The following is a 24,182-nucleotide window of genomic DNA, read 5'->3' as shown; positions in this document are numbered from 1 at the left end:
CATCTTTTAAGGAAATAAAATTCCAAGGTACACAGGGTAGAAAACATTCATTAAGGGTTAGAGCAGAAATATTCAGAAGCAAGAGTGGAATTAACAGGCATGGGGATGGGGTACAGGGATGCTCATTTCTGGTGTCCTCCAGTTAGCCAGGGGCCACATCCAGAACACTTCAGGGGCAATGACAAATACAAATACGTGCAAATACAGAGGAGCATGGGGGGCAGATTCCTAGCCTTACCATCTGTTTAAAGAGTAGTCTTTCATGATTTCAATGGTGAAACCAGAATTTCAGGATTTCTCATCTATTTTTGCTACAGAATAGTAATTAAAAATCATTTTCTCTCCATTCTGAATGCTACATGATACCAATCTAGAGATTGTAATAATTACTGAGCGCACCCATCACTTCCTGAGTTCCATATATGGTTATTAATAGAAAGTACAGTGGTGATGGTGTGGTGTAGTGTGCTGGGAGAAAGGCTGAACCAGTAGGGGGGTACATGGACTGTATCCTTGGCACATGTGGGTGACTATCATACCACTCAACTATTCAGTCATCTCATTCCAAAAATGCTCCCTAAAGTTTATTTTAGCACGAATATGTACAATTCTGCAACTTGACAGTATCAAATGTAGATGTTCAGGACTTGAATCTTATCTTCCTGGACAAGATGCTAATTCCAATATATCAGGTTCATGAGGCAGAGTCTGAAAGAACTGCCTTCATTTCATAACCACACAGTAGACTGGAAAATATGAGACACGGCAATGCCAAAGCCTTATCAGTTGCTTTATTAGCAAACCATTAATGTGAAAAAGCCTAGGAGCTCCTCATTTGCAATGTGTGAGCTGATTACACACTCGTCTACATTTATTTGGATGGTGCTTCACAAATACATTTTTCCTGTATGCAAAATTCAAGTCTTTTCTTTCTTTTTTCTCCTTGTGTACTTCTATAGAGTGCCAATTGTTTTGTGTAAATTACCACACCAGCTTCCTCAACCCTCTAATCCCTCCACCCCCACAGCATCCACAGTTGGGAAGGCAAGGGAATGTGTTGTCGAAGATTAACAACTACCACGCGTAGGACTCTCAGGTAGTGCTAGACAATGCTCCAAGCGCTTTGGATATGCAGCACCAACTCATTGCATGCCCACACCGATCTTACAAGGGCTATCACTCACATTTCACAGAGAAGGTGCCTGCGATGCACATTGGTTAAGAGACTGGCTGAAGAACTCACAGCCAACAAGGAGCAGGGCTGAGAGAGGGGTCCAGCACTTCAGACTTGTTTTCTGGAATCAGAGTAGGTTGAAATTTGTTTCTATCCTTTCCAGTTATTCGACTTTGTGCAAGATATTTGATTATTCTCAGTTTCAGTTTTATCATCTGGAATGTGAAGATAATTTTCCTTTGTTTGTGTTTTTGTTTATTTGATTTTTTTTGTTGTTGTTTTTGGCGAGGAATAAATAAGATACAGCATGTGGAACACCTGCCATCAATTAAATACTCAATAAGTGATAGCTATAGTTACTAAATATAGGCGCCTAACAATTGAAAGCACTCCCAGGAAAAGGTAAAATGTTTGGAAAGAGTAGTAAGCCGAGGCTTAGCATGGGGAAGGGTGAGTGGGAAGGAGGTGAGAGAGGACATTCAAACCTGAAAAAGGGCTGTCTTTGCACTCAAATTGATCTGCACAACTTTCAAGCAGCTGACACCTAGATGTGCAACCTCAGGACCCAGGATGCCCCCTGGTGGCCTGGGGGGCCCTCCAGGCCTCCAGCCCGGGGTACATGAGAGTAGCTTTCCGTTCTTGCATAGGTGGGTCTCCAGAGCTACTTAGAGGAAAAGGCTAAAAAGGAAGCTGCTTCTCAGGAAGCAGCCGCCTGGGCGCTCTGTTTCTATTCAACACTAACTTTATTAAGATATCAGAGCTGGTGCAGGTAGGTGGCTGCAGGGGAAACTAAGAGTGGGCAAAAAGGTGGGGGGAGGCAAGCACTTAATAAAAGATATTTCTTTTCCTTTTTTTAATCTAAGTCTGGCAGGAACACCGTTAAAGGGTGATTGAGAGTTGGTGGGGTTTTTTTTTGTTTGTTTGTTTGCTTTTTTTAAAGAAAAAGCACTTTCTCCTTCTAAAGAGAAAGAAAGATGCCCATTTTCCCCAATTCACTTAGTGCACAGAATGTTTTTCTCTAGGTATTCATCCAATTAACTGGTCAGACAGGTGGAATTTGATACAGGGAATAAACAATTCTTCAAAGGGAAACCACTCAGTGCTTTTCTTTGGAGAACTCTCTCCCCGCAAATACAAACCCCCCTGCACTCTCCTTTCCTTTTTTCCCCTTGTTCCCTATAATCCCGGGTCTGGCCTGGACATCACAGCTTCCGAACTGAGAACTGTCATCTGTGGTCTGCCACTCTCCCCACCCTGACATGAATGACACTTTAGTTCTGTGTTAATTGCCCTACTGCAGCTCGGCTATCAGCCAGGGCCTGTCTCAGATTTACTGATTGCAGACGTGAGTGGAGTGAGTGAGCACGCATGCAGGGGTCGGGGCTCGTAGGGACCAAGTTCAAGGGCACCGAATGGTACAGACGCATAAACAAGGGAATGGTATGTAAGCAATAAAGACATAAAGGACTAGCAGTACAATAAACAGCTCTGATAACCCGGTTTGTTTATAGATAAAGAATTTACAGTCAAATCCTCAACTTGCAGCCTACATTTGTTAACACTTTAAGAGACATATAATTTCTTTACATCTCTTCTTGCTCTATCTCTGTGCACTCTGCAAACATCTGTGACCATCTCAGGGATTTTCTCCCCCTTTTCTTTCCAATATTAGAAGTGTACAGTCATCACAACAACTAGAAATAGATGCCAAACCCCAAAAATCTCAGTGTTTGGTAGCAGTTGAAATATTGCAGCAGCTACAAATTCCAAAAGACAGCTACTGCTAACTGCTGCTGCTCTAGTGTCTCATTAAAAATCTCTATTTTTCAAGCTGCAGAATGGTCTTCTGCACTCCATTCTTCCTAATTTTATTTTAATATACGTAAGTAGAGTAAGTATCATTTCATTAGAATGCCTATAAATTTGGCTCGGTGTATGTTGTGCTAACTTTCTTTTTAAAAATAGATTTCTGAGTATAACCAAGCATTTGGTGAAATCACCATGGTGCTTCTTAACTGTCGTAGGAGGCCCCCATCAGAAGTACAATATATTGTACTGTAACTATTGATCCAAATGGCTACATTTCTAAAGCAGAAAATGATTGTGTAGTGAGAGCAGTGCAGAGGTGCAGTAAAATGCCCTCCAGTATATAAAGACATAAAGATTAAAGTCACCCTGTAGATTCCCTTTAACTCCTCCAAATCCACTGTGTAATGTGTTCTTTTAGGATAAATCAGAAACGTGGTACAAATTAACATGACAGGGATGGCGTTCATAAATAAAAATGCTTTACAGTATTGTCCAGACCAGACCAAGTTCATTTTGCTTTAAATACATGGAAAGACTGTTAATTAAAACCCCAGATGTCAAAAAAGGAACATCTGAATATCTTGAAGGCAAAGCAACACCCCCAAAATTTGTCAGACAGAACACGTATTCCGGATAAGGAACCGAGACGTCAGTACACAGGATGCCCTACAGTGTTAATACCAATAGTTTTCGGGGCTATGGCTAGTCTTCAATTTCTATAAAGTTAGAATGTTTTCCAAAGACAAGTGAAATCTGATGAATGAGATTTTAAATTGTGCTTTGCTGAAGGGCGCTTGTTGTTTAACCATTTCTCGTTTCTGCCTCCTGCTGTAAGTTGCCACTTAAATAGTTCTTAAAGAAACCATACTTAGATAATACCCTATAGAGTATGGTTTATAAAGGCTAAACCAAATTAGTATTTAAGTAACTTTGTGATAGCAAGGGGTCTCTCTGGCTTTCATTTGGTTTCATGCTAGAAAAAGCACAAAGGAATTCTACATTTCAAAATAGCCTCAGAACACGGATGACTGAGCCAAGACTTGTACCAAACATATTGAAGTTTAGGGGAATTATTTATTATCACTTTAATTAATAAACCAGCTTGTTTTCACCAATGTTCCCTTGTGGGTTGAAATGCCAGTTTGTGTCAAAAGGAATCCATACATTGATTGCACATACAAAGATCTGACTGAAGAATTTTAATGACTCTACAGTGCTGCCGAGGGTACCAGTCTTGGCCTTACGAGGAGCAAGTAGACTTGCCATTTATATTTCACAAGAGGCAAGGGCCTTGAGGAGGTCTGTGATCTGCAGGGGAAAATGTTATACCAGGCCGTAGGTGCACGTGTGTTCCCCCACCTTCACCGTCATTCACCTCTGAGCGGATGCCTTGGGTGGACCAGGCTGGAATGAGAGGCCCGAGAGGACTCACTTCACTTCACAGATCTGTGGCAGGAGAAGAAAATATTCCTGGAGGGAGCTTCCCAGGCCACTGGGGCATCGGCAGTGCCTAAAGCTGACAGGAGAACTATGTTGGTGCTTAGAAGAAATGAAGAACTCTAGGAGCAAAATAAAAAAAAAAAAGAAAAGAAAGAAAGAAAGAAATGAGAGCTGGTGAGAAGGAAGGAGGGAAGAAAAGAAGGAAGGAAGAAAACTGGGAGAGAGGAAGGGAAGGATGTAGAAAGGCAGGCAGAATGTCCTTCCTTCTGGCTCCAGGCATTTGCACAAGAACAAATGCCATCTTGTTTTGAAATGGAGAGTACAACCTCATTATATGATTATTTGGGGATTGATTGGTTTGTCTAATCAACAAAAACAAAGCAATTAAAGGCACGTCTACAAATTATGCACCGAGTATTGGATGAATCCTTCTCTGAGAGGCTTTTGGGGGCCACCAATGGATTTTCATCTGGTAACACACTGGTATCCCCCTTCCTTTTTTTCTTTCATCAGTCAAAGCCATTTGTGAAGACCTGGGACCTGGAATCGTCTCATGAAGCTGAGAACTGTACACCTGAGGTTTAGAAATAATGGTTCTCTGACAGGGTGAGCAGTGTATTACTACAGAAGTTTGTATTCTATTAAGAGTTAATAAATGACCAAGATCTGGACTAATCCCCTGCCAGGGTTCATTTTCATTACAGGTTCCTGCTATTTTTCCAGTGTCTTTGGCTCTGCCCTTCTTGCTACATATAGAAAACCTATATCAAGATGGTTGTCATGGCAATGAAAAGATTTGCATGTGTCTTATCTATCTATTTAAATACCTTCTTATGGTTTATAACTACTACAATACATCCCTCCAGCTCTCCTCATCACTAATTTAGAGCTAGCCTGGTGTGTCTGAGGTCATCGATAGCATCTGAAGCATGTTGTCTAGACAACTATGAAGCCACTGACCATGGGGGTAATTGCTTTATGCAAATAAAAAAGGTATAGTGGTGCAATGTGCCATGGGCAGCCTTGAAATCTGAACGAACAGCTGTGATCATGGGCCTTCTATAGGCGTTTGTTTCAGGACGGACACAACGTGAAATAACTTTCAGTTTCCTCCCCTGGCTCACTCCCTTCTTCCTTGTCTCTTTCCTTGCCATACTCTACTAATTCCAGGGGTTGGATCCTCATTTCAAGTTTTTAATTCTACCTACACTCAATAATAAATTTTTTAGACAGTGGGTCTTGAAGTAAAAATTTCAAGTGCAATAAGATTCTGATTTATTGGTCCAGGATCCTCAATGTTCTCTTCTTCAGCCTTCTTATGTTAGAAGCCCTGTTTATTCTTTGTCATTTGGAAAACTAAGTAAATACAATCTTTGTTATAAAAAAGCATAGCCCACACTTGTGGCAAAACACCATAAAATAATAATCTTCCAAAGGGACAATAAATAAACGAAAAGGAGACCCACAACCCGATACCACCCTATAAACAGCACAGTGCACTAGAAGTAAAACCGACTTGCTCACACTTGATCTTGTAACAAGGATGTGTCTTTTTTAGGCCTCTTTTGCTAACATCTACATTTAAAGGTCCCCTAAGAACTGCCTGGTAACATTCTTCTAGCAAATTGTGTTTCCGTGCTTACAGAGATTTAAATAAATAAATAGATAAATAAACCCCCAAAATCTTATCAATAAAGTCTGATGGTTTGGTAATGCAGCGATTTTCTATTTGCTTTTGAATTCTGTGGCCCTACTCACAAGGAAAGGATTCTTAAAAATAATTTATATCATTATTTGTAGGCTTAGGTAATGCTAACCTGCTCTTGGAGTAGCACATTAAGGATCATTTTACCCTGACAATAAAGTGAAACTGTGTTTACATATTGGACTACAATCACCGTTTGACTAATCTGTAAAGGGTAGATTTTTCTATTGCATTTCAATAGCTCATCTACTTCAAACTGTTGTGAACTTTCTAAAGATGTGTTTTCATTTATAATAGCAGATCTTGCAGTGTGGTAATCTGGAATTGAAGTTTCAGTGACAGATTCATTCAGCTAGCACTTTGCATGAGGCATTACTGTAAACATTATTTTTTTATAAAAAAAAATATAAAAGTGACAAAACCTTCCAAAGATAATTTCTGCAATTTAGTAAACTAAGGATTTCAAGTCAGGCATCAGTTTCCGGGTGTTTTTCATAATGGATTTCACAGGAGATGACCTGACAGGCAATCTCATGATCTGACTCGTGCTTTGCAGCATATATACAAACTGCCAACAAAAGCACTGGGAGTCACCCTCCCTTTCACGGACATGCCAGGCAAGTGAAGCACTGCAAATGTCCAGAGGTCCAGACTGACCCCTTCACCTCCTGTCTGGGAAACATTCCTACGCCAAGCCATTCGTTCTTGACAACAAACAGAGCAGGGCCGTGGAACTTGTTTTCAAAGGACAGGAAAGAAAGGGAATGGCAATGAACGCAGCGTGTCTGGTGCAGCAGGGACTGGCAATGACTGAGAATCAAATTGCAAACCCTGTGCCCTCCCAGAGAAGTGCAGGAGAGGACAAAGAGGAATAAGAAAGGGAAGAAGAGGAAGATATTAATAGTAGTGGCAGGTAAAGCAACCGCTCTACCTTTGATTTGCTTCTCAACTCCCTTTTTATTTGCTTTGCCTTTTCTCCTCCACTCTACTGTCCGACCCGCGGGCACCCCGCCCCAACACAAGCATATTACATTATATACAACACACTGCTCAAATTGATGGTCTGTGTAGGAAACACTAATATCTGTTGAGGTCTCAGAGTATGGCTGTCCCAGCAATGCATTTAAACACTCAGTTCCTTTTCCGGAGGCAATTATTTGCTTATTTATGTCCGCTTAGCCTATATCCCATTGAATTACAATCTTCAGGTCTTATTCCCATAACTCCCATTAGCCAGTGTCCAGCACCTTGTAAAGGTTGGACACTGTCATTTTTCCTAAACTAGGACCATTTTTGTATGTATCTATTGTTGAATGAATGAATTCATTTCAGTGTCATACATAGACACAGGTCCTTTCTGTGCATGCAAATCGAAACAGAATTGGTTAAGACAAAAAATACACTTCTAGCTCAAAGTATATGGTAGCATATGGCTTTGGTAATTTTTTTTTCCAAAGTGTCCACTTCACTGTGAAATCTTTAGTCGGTGAGTAATAACTTATCAAATAGAACCAGCCAATACGGTGCTCATCGGCTTCACTGGAGTGGGTTGGAATTTCAGGAAAAAATGTACCAGGGAAGGATTCAGAAGAACAAGATTGCTGTACTGGCCTTGGCACCTGGTAACATCATTCTGATCTGTAACTTTTTATCAAACAGAAACAGCCGATTTGCAGCTGGGCAAGTCACTTAAACTATTTTGACCTTAGTTTCCTTACTTGTATATGGAAGCGCTTTGAAAATGGTAAAGTACCACATTAAATGCATGGTAATATTATCAGAACAGTTAATCACCATTATCACCTCTTGGACCACTGAAGTATAAGGTTGACATTTACATGGCTGCAAAATACAAATGAATAAAAAGAAAAATGTGATTGTTTTATGAATTTATTTAGCAACAGCATTTAAACAGGAAGATGTTATCATTAATATTAATTACCTGGAAAATAGACAAGTAAATATGCTAATATTCCAGGGCAAAAGATATGTAAGAATAAGAAATATCAAATTAAAAGCCAGAGTAAATTAATAGTTTTTTGTTTTTATTTTTTGGAGGGTTTTTTTTAGGATATAATTTAGAATTGAGGAAGGAAGCCACCAAACTCAACTTCATTTTTCAAAGTTTTTTTTAAAATGTAGCTTATTTTATAAGTCTTTTATGAATAAAAATCAGACCACTAACAGTATATTCCATTGAATCATTTTTTACTACTTGGAATTTTTAAGTCCTTTGGATACTTTCTATTTGAATTAGGCCCTAGGCCACAATTTTTGTTTTACAACTGCCTACTTATCCAATTGATATATATTTTTCTGATAATTATACCCAAAGTAATATCATTTGGGTTTGCATTATTAAACTGTTTCCAAAGACCTATGAGAAAAGAAAAGGAAACAACAAAAACATTGGCTATATAACTTTGTAAGCATCTATACATCTTTAAATTTTAACTAAAAAAAAACTGTTTAAAATGGAATCATGAAAAACAGTTTACTTTCATAAAAAGGTTTGGGATAATTTAGGCACTTAACTAGATATATTCAATAGGATGTAAACCATATTCTAATTCCATTAACATAGATATTTCAGACAAAAATATTAAATTGAATTAAATTGCCTGGATAATAGACCTAATTTTGTATTTCATAAATTGCCAGATAAGGAATGGAGATCTTCAGGATTCTTATGACTCCTACCTTCAGGGGCAAGGTCAAAGTCTCGAGGCACCCTTCCCTTCCAACACAGGAGTTTATGACTTGGGTCAAAATATATTAAACTGTAGGTGGGTAAAGTCATAACATTGGACAGTGTCCAATGTTGGTGAAGGTGTAGAACAGTATAAATCAATCTACCAATAGAAATAGACTAAATTGAAACAATGTATTTGGAAAAGTTTGCCATTACCTGGTAAGATTGAACATTCATATATTCTTCAATCCTTCAACTGCATTCTTAAGTAGCGAAACTCTTGGGAACCAGGAGATACATGCCAGATGTTTATAGCAGTATCATTCATAGTAGTCAAAATTTCTAGAAAAAAATAAATATCCATGCATCAGAAAGTAAATAAGTTTACTATCACATATGAATACAATAAAATACTAAATAACAGTGAAAATGAATGAAATACAGCTACAAGCATCACCATGTATGAATCTTTCAAAATTAATGTTAGATGAAAACAAAACGTCTAAAAGAATATACACAATATGAGTCCACGTATATAGAGTTCAAAAATAACATGTTATTTAATGATATAAACAAAGGTGACAAAAGTTTAAAGAGAAGCAAGAAAATAATTACACAAAATTTGTGTAGCAGTTATCACTTGCTAGAGAAGGAAGTCATTGATAAAAGGGAGATTGATAAGAACAGAGTAGATGAAAAATCCCAAGAAGACCATGTAGCATAAGAAGAGGAGGACAAAGCCATGATTCTGTGGAATAACAATAGGGATGGCAGGTGGAGGGGGCTTGGGGGGTGGGGGGGAGGTTGTTATAGGCAGGCATAAGAAGAGGAGGATAAAGGACAAAAAGCACTGAGAGGAAGACATGAAAAGATAGGAAAACCAAGAAAGTGTGTTGTGTTTAAAAGCCAAGCAACCTTCTCTTGGTCAAGAATCCTGAATAGCCAATGATTTCAAAAGATGAAGACTGGAGAATGCTCTTTAACTAAGTAATCAAGAAGTCACGGGGCAAATTTTAAAGCAGTGTCAGTTAATTAGTGGGAGCAGAGCCTGACCAGTACGGATTGCAAAGGAAATGAGCAGCAACAAAGAAAAGACATAGTTCTGTAGACACCTTGAGAGAACTGGACTGCGAAGATACGATGTAAGACAGGGTGGTAACCAGCGGGGAACTTAGGACCACATAACTTCTGTTTGTTTGCTTGTCTGTTTTAAAGTTAAAAGAGACTTGAACTTGTATGAGATGATAGGAAAAATTAGTAGAGAAGAGAGGTGAAAATACAGGACAAAGAAAGCCTCATTGGAACATAAAAAGGAATTCCCACTCCGACTGAACATAGTTAAAATTTTAATGAGCTAATCCTCACAAAGATTAGAATGATATACATTTGCCTTTCAAATGAGTGCCAGACATCACACACCCAATGAATAACAGTCTCGAAAGTCCAAAAGATTGTGACAGTCTAAGTTGGTGTTTTGTACTTGCTATCACACTCCGGAAAACAACTTTGACTCCTATCTCCCAGCATTTTTTCGCCTGGTTAAAAAATAATCTACTTCTGAAGGTGAAACTAAAAGCAAGTTATTTTGCTCTAACTGTATGGGCCTTTACATGGGGAACATGAACTCACCAGAAGAAAGTAAAAACAAAAGCTAGCTTATAGCCAACTCCCACCACTTCTGCATCTGGTGGAGAAAGTGAAGGCCAGCTGTGCAGAAGAGAGCAAGGGCCGAATGCTGCATCACACCAGGTCTCATGCTGAAGTCTCATGTTAGGAGCAACGTGGTGTGGGTGGTGAGGGAAGGGCAGTTAGCATACACCGACCAGCCTGTGGGGCCCCTTTCTGAGCGGCACCGCCTCAGTCTTACCCAATCAGAATGCCAATTCTGTGAGTAGGTCCCAGTATATGGAAAAGTAATTACATGGAGCAGAACCAGGCAGGCTGCTGAAAGAAGATGGCTTCACCTTTCGAGGGGACTCAAATGGGAACAGTAGGGCCATTTATTGAGAATAGCCAGGCAACATAGACCAAACTCCCATGTGCAAATAATCCAAAGATTTTCTGAAATTATAAACCTAAAAGGCAACTACCCTCTGAAAATCCAAACAGAGCACAGTCCTAGTAGATCTATAACCATGTAAAGAAATTGTATAATCTTTTTTATAATGTTGAGACCGAAAGCATCATCTAATTCAGAGAATAGTCAATTAACTCAAGAGAGAGATGCTTGCAAGCTTCAAGGTAGCATTTTATGGAAGGCCCCAGACACACAGGAGGATTTTATTAGGAACCATTATCATTACAGCCCCTATTGGAAATGACAAGTTCATCTTGCCAAAAATAGGTTATGCATGAATACAATTGTGGAAGGCGGAATTCTAAGATGACCCCAAATGAGCCACAAGCTTGTATAATCCCTTCCCCTTGAGAGGGGGCCAAACCTGTAACTTGCTTTGACCAACAGAATAGAGCAAAGATAATGGGGGCATCACTCTTTTGATTGCCTTACCTTACATGGCAAAGATGAAAGGATTTTATTGATTTAATTAAGGGATCTAATATATTGACTTTAAGTAAATAAAAACCCAGACTATCCTGGTGGGCCGGACCAAATGACATGAGCTGCTTAAAGAAGGTCTAATGGTTAGAGGCCTTCTCTCCTGCTGGCCTTAGTGAAACACACCACCAGGAATTCTGTAGCCACAAGGACATTAATTCCGCCAACAGCCTGAGGGAGCTTGGAAGCATATCTTTCCTCAGTCAAGCCTCTGATAAGAATGCAACTCAGGCAACATCTTGATTGCAGCCTTCTGAGATCCTGAACAGAGCATCCAGCTATGCCATGCCCTGACTCCTATGTCACAGAAAGTGTGACATGGTGTTTGTAAGTTTGAGCTCATTTGTTAAGCTGTCACAGAAAACTAACAAAACAGTCAAATCACTCCCGAGCCTATCTTTGGTTCTGCATCAGTCAAGGTCTTAGTTATAAGCAAACAAAAGTCAACTCTGGTTAATCTATTAATGGTTATCGCATAGCTCACAGAATTTCCCAGAGGTCTAGGCAAGCCAGCTTGGAATCCACGCATCTAGGAACAATTCTCCAAATCACACCGTGGGAGTGGCCCCACGGAGGTGTCATGGCTGCAGTCACTGGGCACTGGCCCCAGTTCACACCATCAGCATCACCTAAGCTGGACAGTAGACCTCTAGGGCCACTGCTGCTTCTGGAAACCACAGGTAGCAAGTGACTGCTGCCAGCCATATGAGAATGGCATCTGCAAGATTCCTGTTTTTCCATAAATATATTACTAGCTTTAAAGTTAATGACAAGCCAGCATGTCTGAACTGCAGTATTCAGGTTGGGTGTCTAAGGTAGAGGCCCTCTACTTAGCTGCAAGGATACTTAAGAAAGTGACTATCTGGAATTTTGATCTTGCATATTAGGCAGCAGGCTCTATTAATTAAAGTGGATATTCCCCAAATAAAGGAAAAGATTTCAGATGCTAGGAGGCCAAAAAGAATGAAATGTTCAAAATAGGTTACTCCATACACCTCCCTGTCTCCAGAAATTTTCATATCATCTTTTAATTTAATAATTCTAGCTCTGTTTGGGTTATTTCATAGAGTAGCTTTGGCAAATGGCCAAAGCTCCATCCCCCAAATATACAATCCTGAGAACATTCAAATGAATAAAGCTATTGTAACTCAGGACAGGGCAAACGTAGCACTCAGTCAAATTAGTGTCTTGTTTGGTTTTCTCAAAGCGTTAAATCACTGCACAAGACCTGCAATGGTTTTCATGAAATATGTTTTATTAATCTGGTAATGATGTTGAGTGTTTGTTGTCTAGAGCAGGGCTGCCAGGATTCTAGGCTGAAGATACTTGTCCGTGACTATTATCCCATCACTAATCATCGTTGATAAACATTGACAATATTAATCAGCCTCCATCTGATCACAATCCCCCATTTAACCACAGTAAAATCTCTGTTGTTGATATACTGGCTTCTTTCCTCCTTCATTCATTTTGCTCATTTAAAGCCTCCCTTCCCAGCCTCTTCATTTCTAACAGATCCTGACAAGTGGCACAAGGCAGGGGTATATCCCATGATTTAAATTGCACTGATGTTGAATGACACAGGACAGAGGAGGGTGGAAATACACCGAGGGGAAATGCCCACCCATCCAGGCTCCACGATAGCGTATCCTGGAGGAATGTGTGTGGGCTCTTAATTCTGCTCCCAGAGAGGTCCAGAGGGCAATGTGGTTGATTCCACAGTATAGATGAAGGGTAAGAAAAATTCCTTACTCACATACACAGTGCTAATAAATTAAAGTTTAGGACACTTTCCATGGACTATAAACCTTTTTTTTTTTTTTCCCCAGCAGAGAGAGGAGAAAAGTGAAGATGGGGGTGGGGAGAGAAGCAAGGGGAGGTTGAGAAATGGTATGTTGAGATCGGAAGCATGTTTGAAAACTATAACAGAGCAAACACAGTCCACAAAAAGGAAATGTGGGATATTAAAATGATTGTTATGGCATTTGACTTTTTTTAGATGTAAGAAATATGCCCATATGAAATATATATTAAACAGAATTTGGTGCTTAACAATCTCCAGGCTCCCTGGCTTTCTCACACAACTGACCTCTATAATAGTAACAGAGAGATGTGGACAAAATAAAAAAGCACACAGAAAAGTACAGCTTGGCCCAGAGATGACCCTTTACAGCCAGGTACAGCAAGACTTTGCTACCCTAGAATGTCCCACAGGCCTTATTACCTTTTCTTCTGCTGCTCTTGAAGTAGGTGGAAAGTGCTGGGTGCAGAAATGGGGGGTGTTGTAAGAGGAGGGAGTTCTTGTTTGGTTTTGGTGAGATTTTCTTGTTTGTGTCTGACTCAGTTGAGTATATAGACTTCTGTTGTTGCTTTGCAATTCTCTACAGCATCAGTTCCCAATGTTTTGGCACCAGGGACTGGTTTCATGGAAGACAATTTCTCCGTGGACTGGAGAGTCGGAGGGTGAGATGGTTTGGGGGTGATTCAAGTGCATTACATTATTGTGCAGTCAAACCTCTCTGCTAATGATAATCTGTATTTGCACCCACTCCCCAGTGCTAGCATCACTGTCTCAGCACGACCTCAGATCATCAGGTGTTAGATTCTTATAAGGAGTGAGCAACCTAGGTCCCTCACATGCACAGTTTACAGTAAGGTCCACGCTCCTATGAGAATCTAATGCTGCTGATCTGATAGCAGGTGGAACTTATGTGGTGATGATGCAAGTGATGGGGAGCAGCTGTAAATACTGATGAAGCTTCACTCACTCACCTGCCACTCACCTGCTGTGTGGCCTGGTTCCTAACAGGCCACAGACTGGTACTGGTCCGCGGCCTGGGAGTCGGGGACTGCAGCTTTACAGCATAAGGTAAGACATGCCCACTAGGAAATGGATTTTTCTAGAATTCCAAGGGGAAAAAAGAATTTAGCATCATTTCAGAACAAAAAGTCATGTAATGAGGACTTAAGTTGAACCATGAGAAATTGTCGTTTTGGAGGGTCAAAAATGGTCATATAGTGTCAGTCTCATACTTTTTATGTAATCCTGTGTGCTAGGCACTGTGGAAGAAACTAGGGGTGCAGAGGTGAACAAACTGGCCCTGAGCAGGGCAGCAGAGCCCACAGCCTAGTGGGAAAGAGAGACTTTACTCAACTAATTGCACAAATGGTTGCATGATCAGAAGCTGTGATAACTGCCAGCAACTTACTATGAGGGTCTGTAACAGAAGACCTGGAGACGAGGTGAAGAGGACCTGGGAGCCTCACCGAGGACATGAGAGGGGTGGTCAGAGGTGGGAAGGGCAGAGCAGAAAGCGGCCCTTTCCTCTTCAGACAGCGTGAGGCTTTGTGCCAAGCGTCAGGGACCAAGAAAACCGTGCTGACCATGCCAGCCAGCCCGGAGCCCACCTTCTAATGGGTGAGATGGTAATGAACAGGCAGACCGATATAAGCAGAATAATCTCAGGTAATAAGTGCTCTGAAGAACGTAAACAAGGGGTTAAGAGAGAAAATAACGAAGAGTGATCACTAGAATGATCAAAAGGGCCCCTCTGAGGAGGTGACATTTATGCTGAGACATAAAGGACAGGGAAGAGCTTTCTACACAGGAATACAAGGAAGAACATTCTAGGCAGACAGTACAGAATGAGCTAAGACCATGTCACAAGAAAACACTTGCTCAGTGGCTCAGAAGAGTGAGGAGAGTGACGGGCGACGAGGCTAGAGTTGGAGCAGCACACTTGGATCTCCTAGGCCTGGCAGGGAGTTAGCCTGTATCAAAAGTGCAAGGAAAACTCAAAAAGTCCTATGCACAGGGACTATTGTCTGAGTATTTTAGGTTGCAATATGTTCTCCATCTAATTAATTTAATTCTATACTACATAGATGTAACCTCCATGTAGCTGGGTACTTTACATGTGTAGGGGCAATATTTTTGAAAGGCATGTCCATTTTTAAATAGGTAATAATGATAATAATAATAACACTGAAGAGTGACATTGGAGAAGGAGACTCAGCAGCCTCACTACTTACCGGATACCTGCCAAGGGCCACACCATGCGAGGTATGACTGACATGCATTATCTCATTTGATCCTCACAACAAAGCTGTAAGGCTGCTACCAGCCTCTATCACCCATATAAGGAGGAGGAAAAGGAGATACAGAAAGGTGCTCATTGACTATGCCTCCATGATACTATTGGATTGACTTTTGACTGATCGTATCACTGCACCTCCAAGTGAAAAACTTAATTTAGCATAATTTCAGAAGGGAGATACTATTGCCTATTTCTGCTCCAAAAAATTGACCATTCATTTTAACCAGCCCCAAATATCAAACTGCAAATGAGGAGCCAGGGCACTAATAGCAGCGTTTTTATTAGTTAAATCTTGGGAAAATCTCTCAGCATTTCTAAGCTGTTGTTGTATTCAAAAAGAGCAATTTGACTTAGATTTGCCCAGCAAAATGCAGGTTGCCTAGTTAAATGTAAATTTCAGATAAACAAATGAATAATTTTTTAGTATGTCCTATGCAACATCTGGCAATATCTATTTTATGCAAATATGATGCCCTGTATTTTTATTTGCTAAATCTGGCAACTCTGGTTTGACTATATCAAATGGGCTGGCCCAGCAAAGCATGTCAATCAACGATGAAATTTTTAAATAACTGGTCAAATGAGAAAAAGAGAGGCAATTAATTTAGCTATTCATATTGCTAAATTTTTCATTATAAAAGATTATGTTCTTTCTGAAATGTTGTCCTTTTACTTCTGGGAAATTAAAATATTTGTTTTTCATGATATGCTGATAGCAGTTTTAGTGTCACTATTTTGTTATTTTCTAATTTTCTTAGGAAAATAAAAAGATAACCTGACACATTAATCTCTGCTATGATTTAATTTGTTTTTATTGAGGTATAATTTATACACAGTGAAGTAAAATCATAACGTACATTTTACAACTCAAAAGGTTTTTAAAAATGCCTATTTCCAATTTCTGACACACAGAATTTTCCCTGTGCCCCTCCTCCATCAATTCCCACCCACTTCACCAAAGTCTACTGCTTTTTTCTTTTTAAAATATGTTCATCATAGATTATTTTGTCTGTTCTAGACCATCATAGCAGTGAAATCTTATAATAGATACTGTTTTGACTGGCTTATTCAACACAGCAGAATATTCCTGAGATTCATTGATGTTGTTGTAAGATTTGCAGTTATATTTTTATTGCTTAGTAGTTTTCCTCTGTATAGACATACCATAGTTTGCTTATGTATTCATCTGGTACCAAATATTTGGATTCTTTCCAGTTTGGCGTTTTTATGAAAAAAAGGTGCTACGAAAAATTTATATAAAAGTCTCTGTAGACATACGCTTTCATTTCCTTTAGGTACATACAGAGAATTGAAATTGTTGGCTCATATGTTATGAGTGTGCTTAACTTGATATGAAACTGTCAAATTGTTTTCCAAAGTGGCTGTACCAACTTAAATGCTCAGCAGCAGTGAGTGACGTTTCTGTTTCTCTATATCTTTGTCAACAATTGGTATTCTCAGCTTTTTCAATTTTAGCCATTCTAGTGGATGTGAAAGGTGTTGTTTCATTATAGTCTTAATTTGAATTTTCCTAATGATATTGCCATTTTTTCTCATGTGTTTATTGGCTATCATATATCTTTTTTTTATGAAATATCTGTTCAAATATTTTCCTTCTACTATGGCTTTAGCTTAATCCCAGAATTTTAATATATTTTCTTTGTGTTATCATTTATGTCAAAATAGCTTTTGTTTGTTTGTTTTATTTGATTTACCATCTAAAATTCTGTTGCTTAATTTCCAAATATTTTGGGATTTTCAGATTTTTTTGTTATAGATTGGTAATTTAACTCTTTTCTGGTAAGAAAGCAGACTCTGTATAATTTTAGCCCTGTAGTATGAAGACTTCTTTTATGGCCCAGTAGGTGATCAATATTAGTGAATAGTCCATGATCACTCAATAAAAGTGTGTATTTTGTTGTTATTGTGTGTGTAGTGTTTTATAAATGTCAGTTAGGATAATCCAGTTGATAGAGTTGTTCATCTCTTCTATATTCTTAATGATTTTTGTCTACTTATTCTATAAATCTATTTATGCTCTATTACTAGTACATAAAATAATTTCTATTCTATTACATTTCAGTTCATCGGTTTTCTTTTGCAGTATCTACTCTGATCTTAAGTGAAACAGGCAAATTTTCTATTTCAGATATTGCCATTTTTACCTCTGAAAGCTCCATTTGTTTTTTTCTTATATCTTCCATTATTTTTGTCATTATATTTATGTTTTCTTCTAAATTCTTTAGAATATCAATAAAAGCTGTTTTAAAGCCCTTGAGTGTGCTTCATCTACTCAGTAATTTCTGGGTATTTTTTAATTGATCAAATTTTTTCCTAGACATGGATCATATTCCCCACTCTTAAAGCATCAATTTTTTTATTAAAGCAGGATGTTGAGATTGCTACGTTGTTGAGAGTCTAGACTTTGTTTACTTTCTTTAAAGAGTATTTAGTTTTGTTCCGCGAGGCACTTAATTTTCTGCAGATTAGTTTGATCATTTCAAGGCTTATTTTAGTGATTTTTTAAAGTAGGTCTTAATTTTTCCTACTCCTGATCTGTGGCTTTTCTAAAGTCTCAAAAAATGCCTCAGGTGTTCAGCAGGATGTTCTTCACTTTGGCTGATCTGAAATCCTGGCACTGTGGAACCTCGGCACTATCTCTGCCCAACCCACAGTTCCCCCGAAAGCTGCTCTCACCAGCCCTTTGTGGGGCTTCCCCGTGTGCACGTGCAGCTTAGTCTTAAGCCAAAGATCTAAAAAGACCTCTCTGCTTATTTCTCGTGCTCCTTCTCTGCACAACTTGGTCCCCTCTGGAGCCCTGCCCAGCAAATTCCCTGCTGCCTCCAATTATGACATCTGCCTCCGTAGCTACTACTCTGCTTGCTGTCTCCCTCCCTGTACCTTGATTTGGAAAATGCTTCCAGGCAAAAAGCTGGAATAATTATAGGGTTCACCTCATTTGTTTCCCCTTCTCGGGGATCAAAGTACTGTGCTGCCTATTGTCCAAAGTCTGAAAACATTTGCTTCGATTATTTTGTTCAGTTTTATAACTTTTTATGTCAAGGGGGTGGGTCCAGTACCAGTTACCCTGTCACTGCCAGAAGCAGAAGTCCACATTCCTTCTAACAATTTTTAGGGTATGAAATATCCTTAAAGTCTGGGAACAAATGATTTGATGATTCCTTATCCTATTATCAGATCTAAAACTTTAAGTCATTCTAATATTTGGCAAACATACCAAACATCTTCTGTGTGCCTGTCATTGTTAGGTACAAGGAATCAAAGGGGAATAATAACCTGTGATCACAGAACTCCTATCCTTGGGAAGGCTGCAACCTAAGAAACGGAAGCTATTGTAATACAGTATGAACTATCCTATATAATTATAAATGTACCAAAAACATATTTGATAGTATGATTATTTTTTGGACAGAGTATATCAGGGCTATATATGATTTTATGCCCCCATGGATTGCAAGAGATGAAACTTCCCTCAGAAAATATATGTATGATTTAATATTTGGCTTCTCCCTGGTAATCTAATTTGATAACTAGTGATGAAAATTATTCCCATTTCCCTTGCTTAAAAGACAAATTATGAAGAATTTTTACTTTTAAATAAAGGCAGGGCATGAACTAGAACCAGGTGAACCCCAGTTTCCTATTATTTTGATTTCGGCATTCGATATGCCTCTGTTGTCTCACATTAGGTCACTTCCAGGGATCTCAGATCTCCAGGCATCTTTGAGCATGATAAATCTAGGGGCAGGGCAGGCCAGCCTTTTCTTATAATAGCTTTATTGAGGAACAATTTATATGCCATAACATTCACCTTTAAAAAATGTACAATTCATTGGGGCTTTTTTTTTTTTTTTTTGTATATTCACAGAATTGTGCAGCCATCATTGCTATTTAACGTTGGAATACGTTCATGACCTGATTCCATTAGCAGCCACTCCCCATGTCCCCCTCCTACCAGCTGCTGGAAACCACTAACCTTTTTTCTGTGGCTATGAATTTGTCTGATCCAGATATTTCAAATAAATGGAAACATACTATAATATATGTGGTCTTTTGTGACAAGTTTCTTTAGTTCATGATGTTTTCAAAGTTTATCCATGGTGTAGTGTGTATCAAGTCTTCATTCTTTTTTATTACTGAATAAAAAGGATTGCCTCTTTATTCATGGATTTACCACATTTTGTTTATCCATTCAACAGTTAATGGAAATTAGGAATGTTTCCACATTTTGGCGATTATGAATGATGCTGCTTTGTGAAGATATATATTTTCATTTCTCTGGGATATAAACCTAGGAGTATAATTATTAGGTCATATCATAAATCTGTATTTAATAGTTTGGGGAATTTTAAAATTGTTTTCCAAAGCAGCTGTACTATTTTACAATCTCGCTAGCAAGGTATGAGAGTTCTAATTTCTCCATATCCTTACCTACACCATTAATGATTGTCCATTTGATTTTAATCATCCTATCGGTATGAAATAGTATCTTGTTGTAATTTAAATTTCTCTAATGACTAATGATGTTGATATTTTTATAGGTTTCTGACCATTTGTATATGTTTTTAAAGAAATATTTATTCAGATCTTTGGCTCACTTTTAATTGAGCTGTCTTTTTATTGTTGACTTGTAATAGTTTATTATATAACCTAGGTATAAGTCCCTAATCAGGTAGATAATTTACAAATATTTTCTCCCATTTTGTGGGTTGTTTTTCTTGATGATATGCTTTGAAGTACAAAAGGCTTTATTTAATATTGATGAAGTCCCGTTTGTCTGTTGTTTCTTTTTTCATTCATTATTTTCATGTCCTAAGAAACCATACCTAACTCAAGATCACAGAAAGGTACTCCTATGTTTTCTTCTAAGAATTTTTTATTTAATTTTCATATTTGGTCTTTGATCCATTGTGAGTTAATGTTTGTGTATGGTATGACAGAGGGGTCCAAATTAATTATTTTGCATATGGATATCTAATTGTTTCAGTACTACTTGTTGAAAAGACTCTTTTTCCCCATTGAATTTTCTTGGTGCATTTGTTGAAAATAAATGAATTGTAATGTACGTCCATTTATTGGACTCAAATCTCAATTCTCTATTCCACTGATTGGGGGTCTCATAGCTTTTCCAAGATTCTGTCTTTGAATTTTGATAGATTGATTATGATGTATCTAGGTGAGTTTCTCCTACTTATAGTTTATGCAGCTTCTTGGATGTGTAGTTTAATGTTTTTCATGAAGTTTGGGAAGTTTTTAGCCACTATTTCTTCATATGTGCTTCCTCTTTCTCTCATCCCTCTCCTTCTGGATAACCTTTATGTGTAAGTTGGCATGCTTGCTGTTCCACTGATCTCCAGGGCTCTGTTCATTTGTCCTCATTTATTTTTTCATTATCTTCCTCAGACTGCATAATCTCAGTTAACCTATCTTCAAGTTTCCTGATTCTTTTTCTGCGACCTCAAATCTGCTGTTGAGCAACTTTAGTGAACTTTGTATTTCATTTATTGTATTTTTAAACTTTAGATTTTCTGTATGGTTCTATTTCTTATTTTTTTCTCTTTACTGATATTGCCTATTTGGTGAGAGAATGTTCTCATGAATTTTTTTTTAACTGCTTACACATAATTTTCTTTAGTTCCTTGAACATATTTATAATAGTTGATTTAATGTCTTTATCTTATAAGGCCAACATCTTGGTTTCTTTAGGGATAGTTTCTATTTGCTATTTTGACCCCAGTATATTAGCCATATTGTCCTGTTTATTTTTATATATTATTGTTATTGAAAATTGTACATTTTAAATAATAAAGTGTGGCATCTCCAGAAATCAAATATTCCCTTCCAGTTTTTTAAAATTTTATTTTTGGTTGTTTCCTATTTTGTTAGTTTTCTTTTTTAGTGACTTTCCTGTACTAATTTTCTAAAGTTTATATTTTTTGATACGTGGAGACACTGAAGTCTCTGCTCAGTTAGTGTTCCACCAGTGATTGGATGTAGATTTTCTTAAATTCCAGGAACCAATTATTATCCCAGCCTTTACTAAGAGGTTGTGGATGTGTGTTGGGTTCACCTTCAACACTTTGGTAGTTTATAACTCTACTTTAGCCTTCAATTCCTGCTGTGTATAGCCCCAACTTTAGTCAGAAGTGAGAAATTAGGCTCTTCTTAATATTTTTCTGGACATGCACACAGCTTTGCACATGCCTGTGGCCTTCTTGATCCCTAAGAATATTTTGGAGCTTTCAAACCTCTTATAAGCATGATATTTTCTTAATTTTCATTTTAAGGTTTATGGTCTGCCTCTTATATATTTCGAGTGGTATCTTTACCTGAGGCAGCTGCAATGTTAAAGAATTGTCACTGTTTGTTTTCAACAAACACTGTGGGGAAAATGTTTTTCCCACTGAGTGATCATTGAATCAGGTTAATTAAACACAAGTCCTGTGTATAAGGCTTTTTCATAGAATTAACAGAAAGTCAAATAATGACAACTCTCTGAGGATGGAGCTCTGTGGGAAGCTCGAAATCTATCCCCACCCCCACCCAGTGGCAATTGGCCTGCTGGTTGTAGGACAGGTTTCATAGTTGTGAGGCTGCTAGGTGGTGGAGTCTGGGCTTTTGGTGTACCCATTGCCCAAGGAGCATACATTGTACCTCAAAGGTAATTTTTCATCCCTCTCCCCCTGCTTGACCTCCCCCCTTATCAGTCTCCAATGTCTATTATACTGCTCTATGTGCCCTTGTGTAGCCACACCAACATTTTAAACCTCAACATAAATATAGCATGAATATTACATTACAAATTCAAATTTTATGAGGAATACATATTTTTTTATTTTTTAAGTTTAATTCAATTTGTATGATAAGTTCAGATTCATTCATGCTGATTAAAATTTAGTCTCATTGAATTTATATAAACTCTTTTCTTATGTCTTTGTGTAAGTACCTTAAAGTTATCTAACATCAAGGTGGGGAAAGAAAGTATGCGATCTTCCATCTTGTTCTATAGGTTGATAACCACTGAGATGCTCATTGACCCTTAAAGTCCTCATACATTAGTCCATTTATGTCACTGCTAAGACATTCCGGTTTGTATGGTCCTTCAGGTCTAGATATGCTACATGCTATGCTATATCCTCTGTAGCAAATACTAGAAAATACTAGGCTCAAGTCATGTTGGGACATGAGATCTCTATGAGGTCACATCTACCAAGACAAAACAAGATATTCTCTCCCTTCTAGGGGTTCTACTTAAGATAGTCTTAGTCTCCTCAAATCAATCATGTAGGGGGAATTGGTCATACCCTGAATTCCACAAGATGGAAGGGCAGGAAACAGAGACCCACAAACATCTAGGTTCTTATTGCTTTTCCTCTTATTCTTCTCCTGTTTGGACTGGGAATAGTTAGTCGCAGAGCAGAGGCCTTGTTCTGATTTCATTTGTATCCTTCCATGTCCATTTTTTTTTTCTTTTTTGTTTGTTTTTCAGCTCATTAAGAGGATACAAAAGATCAGGCTACATACATTGCCCATGCCTCCCCATCCCCCCGAGTCTGAGCTTTAGTTGTGTCCATTCCCTAGACAGTGCACATCACTCTCATCATGTAGGTGTGCACTCCTCCCCTCCCCCCACCCTACTTCCATGTCCATTAAACACCCTCTGAGTTCCTTCCATCTTCTTTAGAGCCTGGACCTTTGAAACTAAAAACATGAAAAAACTTCCTCCTTCTTGGTTAGCCTTTTCCTTTTTTGAGATAAGCTCAAAATTGTCTAGCTGGTACCTAAATTCATATTAATAAGAGTTAGAGGAGAGTAAAGTTAGAAGGTATATCTGAGGAAAAAATGGTTAATATTTCCAAAATACCATCGTATCACACTAAGGAGGACAACTGCACATCTGACAATCTGCAACCAATTTCTTTTTTCACATAAGGGGATATGTTTAAACTGCAGCCTAATTAATTTTCATCGGTTATATTAAAAAAGATTTCAGAATATATTGATACTCAGGAATATTTTTTGATTATGTTGGGACACTATCTTTTCTGAGTGTAATGGTGATCTTTTCAGCCCTTTCTGTCGCTTTGGTAAAACACTACACTTTACAACATTATAAAATGGAGCACCGAAGGAATGACGAAGCAGATTTGGATCCAAATATACTTTCATCTGAAAAAAAAAAAAACAAATTTATTGTTCAGACACAGGTGTATGATAGAAAAAGATATATCCTTTAAATTGCATATGCAAAATTTCTTTCTTCCCTACCATGATTATTACAGGTTATTTTTATCTTCATTTTTACCATTAACAGTCAAGTGGAAGTGATTCAACTTATCTTTCCAATCAATCTACCTCTAACCCTCAACTCTGTTAAGTAATTAACTATATCTTTATTCATCCATGTAAAAGCCTAGGAAGTTTGCTATTTGAAATAATCTTAGAGACCCCTTTACATAGAGCAAAAGATCCTTATAAAACACACCCCCAACTCTATTTTTGCCTTTGTAATTTCCATTTTTCATATAGTATGGTCCATAAAGCACAGCTAAATTAACAGTAATTCTTCATTATATTTTTTGTGCAGGCCCATAAAACCTGAATCAAAGCAGACTTGTTTTATTTATATTCAGATTATACTTGAGGTTTTTCACAAATCAAACTGGACCCTCCAGCTGACCTCATCT

The sequence above is a fragment of the Eulemur rufifrons genome, chromosome 19, assembly GCF_041146395.1.
Source record: "Eulemur rufifrons isolate Redbay chromosome 19, OSU_ERuf_1, whole genome shotgun sequence".
Lineage (NCBI taxonomy): Eukaryota > Metazoa > Chordata > Mammalia > Primates > Lemuridae > Eulemur > Eulemur rufifrons.
The sequence above is the reverse complement of the archived record's forward strand: the minus strand, read 5'-3'. Positions refer to the sequence as shown.